Genomic DNA, 5,659 nt, shown 5'->3' with positions numbered 1-5,659 from the left:
GTATTTGAATAGGCTTTATACAATAATCTTTAGCATATGATACGCATACAATAATCTTTAGCATATGATATGCAACATATATAGTTGAGCAACAGAAAGAGACAGACTTGGCAAAAATAGAAGCAACATATCATAAGCATAAATAACAAAGTTCATCGTTCCCAAAATGCCCTAACTAGAGTGATCTTCGCTAGTCGAGGAGGACGATTTAATTACATCACCAATAAAGTTTCGTCATGCATAATTCAATGTTTCGTCATACAGATAGTATGGACTAAACGGACACATTGTCGTATATCGACAATCACTCCATGTCGTGCCATCCATCCAATTCAGGGAGATAGTCCCCGAGCTTAGTGAAAGGCTTCAGGTCGAGACGCTGAGCTTGGAGGCGTGTTCGGACGTCTTCCCGCAACATTTGTCCTTCTTCGTAGAACATCCCTGTTTTTTCGACGACCTCCTTCATGAGGATTTTGGCAAGTTCGCGCTGTATGTGATAGAACTCAGCTCGAAGTCGATGATCCTCGATATCTCCTAATTCTTTGCCCATTGAAGAATATGGGCATCACCGGATGTAGGTGACATGCGAAGGTTCTGGTGATCCCGTCTATACTCCAGCATCTGGTGTAGGACATAGAATCCATCATTAAGAGAATCACTCGGTTGCTGGATGCAGCAGAAGTCGGTCTTATGGCCGAAGGCGGGCCTGCCGTCCTTTTTCTTCTTGTCATTGACCTCTCCACCACATGTGCCGTAGTAAAACATAACATTGTCGAGAACAGACTTAATGTGGGTGTAATCCTTTTTGTTAATGTTCTTCGACGAGTCCAAGTAAAGAGCGTGGGAGTATCGGGGGTAGAGGATGATGAGGACAGCGCGCCCGCCGCTGCGCAAAATAAGTACACCTCAAATTAATTAGCCTCCACCGTGCAAATGAATGATTGAAATCAAAGGAAGGACATCCGCGCGGATGACTTACATGGGATGATAAGGCATGAAAATCGCCTCCTTGTCCATATTGGCGGGCATGAAATTGACGATGTATTCCCTTGCGTATTCACAGTGCTTTCGTAGACTCCCAAGAAGGCCTCGTGCATGAATTACGGGTCAGCAACACAGATATAAGGTATCTGCTCAACCCCGATGAGGTAGTTCATGTGCAAAGCATAAAGGATGACAAAGACAAAATCCATCTTCTTCAAGTGAAACATGTCGAAGATGTAATTGAATCGAAGGAAGAACTTCTCTGCGGGGAATGTGTCGACATACGACAATCCCTGCGGCACGTTAACCACGTAGAGTGGGTATCCTGGATTTTTTGAGGCGATGAGGCCTTTCTCTATTCGCAGCACATCATCATGAAGTCTCCTTAAATCGCCAAATTTGGCCCGCAGCGCTACTTCAGGTAGGATTGGTTGACCGGGGATATGCCATTTTGCCGCACCGGGGATATCTATACGGTCTTAAACCCGAGGCTGCTGAGGCGGATGGATCACAGAAGCAGCTTTTTTGCCTTTCCTCGGTCTCTTCCTAGACTTCTTTACTATCGGAAGGTTGTCCATAATACGTTCAGACTCCGGAGGCGGTAATTCAGGCACCGACTCATGAGGCTCAAACCCTAAGTAGGCGCCAGTATTGACATCCTCATCCTCATCCTCATCTATGGCGATGTCACCAGCGACTAATGGAGTAGGCCATGTGTTGATGTTCATACCTAACTGCATGCCCGTGGGTGTGCTCCCGGCCGCCTCCAGACGAAGCAGACTCTTTGGCCACAACAGGACCCACCCATTGCAACAATCACCAAGCCGCCGTGGGGTCTCGTCGTCATCCCCCACTAGTACCGGAGGAGCCAAATTCTCATGGCTCAGTTTGACACTAGCCACGGAAACCTTGAAGAATTCCAGGGGGATCAGCCGGCTGTGGAACAATGGTTCCTTCGGCTCCATTATCGTCGCCTTCCCCACGTCCACCTTCTGATCACCGATGGTGTACAATATGGTGCACAGGGTTTCGTCGGTCTGCAAAGAAAAGTTTGTGACGTGAGACATCCGAAAGGCAACGAAAATGGGAGATTATACATTTATTGAAGAGGCCGGTGTGACAGATACCATGAGGGCATCGAGCTTAGCCAAAAATGAAGCACCGCCGAGCACGTCCGGTGCCGGAGCCAATGCCAGAGCAGGTGCGGAAGCCGGTGCGGGAGCAGGTGCAGGAGCAAGTGCGGGAGCAGGTGCAGCAGGCGGTGCGGGAGCAGGTGCAGGAGCAGGTGCATGAGCCAGTGCAGGAGCAGGTGCGGGAGCAGGTGCAGGAGCCGGTGTGGGAGCAGGTGCAGGTGCTGGTGCAATGCTAGTCGAGCTGCTCCTAAGGAAGTCAGCAAGGGGAAAGTCTGTTGCATTTTTTCTCGATTTTGCCTGCTCCAATTGAAAACGGCCGGAACCATGGTAGTAGACATATCTACAACCACCTGTTTTGCGACAACTACCGCTGTTGCAACTGTCTCAGATGATTTCTTTTCAACCGCAATCTCAACCTTCTTGTTGATGTTTTGTTCAGTTAACCTTCGTCTTTCCTTTCTCTCCTCCGTGGTCTCGCAGTAGTACTTCTTCCACGTGGTGCCATCTCTGACACCGTGCACGCTTCCATATGACGGTCGAGTCTCCACCGGGTGTCCTTTCAATATGTTCAACTGTAGCGACCCGACCTCAAACGGCCAAGCCTCTGTGTATCCGTGCCATCCATGGATCGGTATGCTGCACACACAGTACATCAATGTATATATCAAAGTGCAATCACATGTATAAATAACGTAAAACTGATATATACCTCATAAGTCTCAGCAGCAACAAACATAAGGGTGTGGAGTCCATCAACGCCAACGGCAAGTTGAGTGTAGACCGTAACCCTACAACATAACTCTTACTCGTCATAGAAAATTCCTGCAACATAAGACGTTGCAGCCCTGTAGGTCAGTACATTGAATGTACTGGCAAGTCACATCATAAGAATAATGGACCTATTATACATGCAATTTGGCTGGTGGAAAGCTCTAAGTTTAGTTTTGTTGCATAAAGCTAGTTTTTCCCTAGAATAAAAGATATTATTCTACCACTATTGTATAGCATAGAATGAGTTTGTAAACCCAACTCAAGCCATTCCCAAAGTTTCTTTTAAAACCCAACTATTTAATTAAGAGTGATGAGATCTCCCAGCATTTCCACTACTAGATGCTCAAGTTGTCCGTAACCGGGGACACGGCTAATCGATTAGGTTTTAACACTCTATGGAGGTTTGCGCACTTTTCCCCACAAGACTCGATCGCCTCCCTTGAAGTTCTCGCACTGCCTGGCGTTTGAGAACAGGATGACCGAGACATAGTCTTTCAAAAATGTTCCCCCTTAACCCACGGATAGGCCGGTACACCTACATCATTCTACATCTGCTAGCCCATCTCGGAAGGGGTCACACTAACTACTCAACTAAGCCAGAGCCCATATTGGCTTGTGGCTGCACACGTAAGCTTCTAGACATGAGAATACGATTGATCTCTTTGAGTCTTGGCGGCCGACCACTAGTGGTGCACCACCATGGATTAACCATGCATGCTCCCATTGTACTTCGCCGCCATTCAAACCAAATACCGCCCAGGTAGTTCATTTACAAGTCTTGGTCCTGATTACTACTTTGTCACTCATGTCTCGCCATGTTCGCTTCCCAAACGACATCTACATTTAGCGAGGCAAAAATAAACTTACACGGTGGTGACAAGGATGTATAGATCAGACCTACCTCAAATGAACTACTAGGTAACGGCATAGCCATCTGGCAACAATAAATTCTACCATGCAATCCTACCACAAAAGGACTAACTGCATAATATAAACATAGCTAGTTGGAAGAATGGTCAAATGTGAACTTGCCTGGTAACAGTTGATGAAGATTATATCGCTCTCAGAACTTTACTTAATAGAACTATTCGTCACTCTCTGATGAAAATCTATAAAGTCAAACATTGCATTCACATAAGCAATCATTTCAGAGAACCAAATAACATGCAACATGAAAAGACTCGGAAAATCCAAATGAACACACAACACACTTAACTATCAGAAGTAAATACTAAGTGCAAAACAACATAGGGCATGGGTGCCAAAAATTGTGACGTGGACCACAGTGCATACTAGGCATACGAGTAAAACTTCTATGGACAGATCCTAAGTGTGTGAAAACTAGTGTGATAATGGTCCATGTGATAGGGTTTGGCTACGGTGACAAAACCCAAAAAGAATCGACTTCATCGGTGCTACGGTTTAGGAGATATGGCCAGTTGAAGTTTGAATTCAAACCTGAATAAATTCAAATTTGAAATTGTCCAAATGTTTTCAAAGTTGGTTCTCTGGATAAAGCTATTCGATACGAACATTTTGCCGCTGGTTTCATCTAATTTGGACTTATGGTTGAAAAGATACAGCTATCAAAAGTCCAGGGGCTAAACTGCAATTTCTAGGGGCTAAACTACAATAAATTCTACCATGCATTTTCTTGCGGGTGGCTGGGCAGCGTTCGCTGCAGAAGCTATACGGCAAATGGCCGGTATTTAATAAAAACGCTAACGCGCGGCTAACTAACAAAAACCGGCTGGTAGTTTTTAAAATAAAAACCAGGTTAACCAATTTAACACAAAAAAACAGACCGGGCGAACGTCTTCTTACCGACGACGACGACGACCGGAGACGGCGGCGCGAGTGTCGGGCGGCGGGCGGCGGACGGGGCGGCGGCTCCGGCGGTCCTCGGCGGCGGGGAAGGAAGCGGCGGGGTCCGGCGGGGTGCGGGCGTCTTGCTGGTGGGGTCGGCGGGCGGCGGGGTGCCGGCGACGAGCAGAGGGAGGAAGCGGAGCTCCGGTGCTCCGGCGAGAGCGCGGGTCGTCTAGGCGGCGGCTCCGGTGACCTAGAGGCAAAACCATCTTGTCAAAACGAAGTGCACTGGCTCGGGGAGTAGGTTTATAAAGAAAAGAAGGTCTCAGGTGCACCACAGGCGACGGAATCGACGCCGAGGCGGCTCGGCTCCGGCGAGATCCGAATGGGCGGGGAGGCGGCTACGTGCGACGTGGGGAGTAGAGGAGGGGTGGGATCGAACGAGGAGCATCGGGGGCTTTTATAGGCGCAGTAGGGACTCCGGTGGAGAGGGGATAAGCCTCATCCGCTAGGGAAACGGCCGGCGGGTTCGGCGGCGTACGCAGCATCCTTCCCGTGCTCTGCGCGGGAGGTTGGAGACGAGCTGGGGAAGTGGGGCCCACGGGTCAGTGGCCGCGGCGGGTAGCGAGCGAGGGGAATGGGGTACGGGTGGCCGGCGCTTAAGGCCTTCGGGCGCTCGGGCAGGCTGCGGGGCTGGCTGGCTCTTGGGCCGAAGAGCATGGGCCGGCTCGGGCGTGTGTGTGTGTGTGTGTGTGTGTGTTTTATAAGAAGTTTTTTTAACAATCAGAAAAAACAAACAAACTGAGTAATAATAAAAAAACTATATAGGCATATTATATACCAAAATGCTCAGAAAAATACCAAGAATAAGATGAACTTTTTTCCAAGGTCAAATAAATTCCAAAAAATTGATAAAAGTCGAACAGTACTATTGTTGCATTTAAAACCAATAAAAATCATTTTTT

Source organism: Triticum aestivum, chromosome 3A (assembly GCF_018294505.1).
Source record: "Triticum aestivum cultivar Chinese Spring chromosome 3A, IWGSC CS RefSeq v2.1, whole genome shotgun sequence".
In the NCBI taxonomy this organism is placed as follows: Eukaryota; Viridiplantae; Streptophyta; class Magnoliopsida; order Poales; family Poaceae; genus Triticum; species Triticum aestivum.
Note: the sequence above shows the minus strand (reverse complement) of the source record.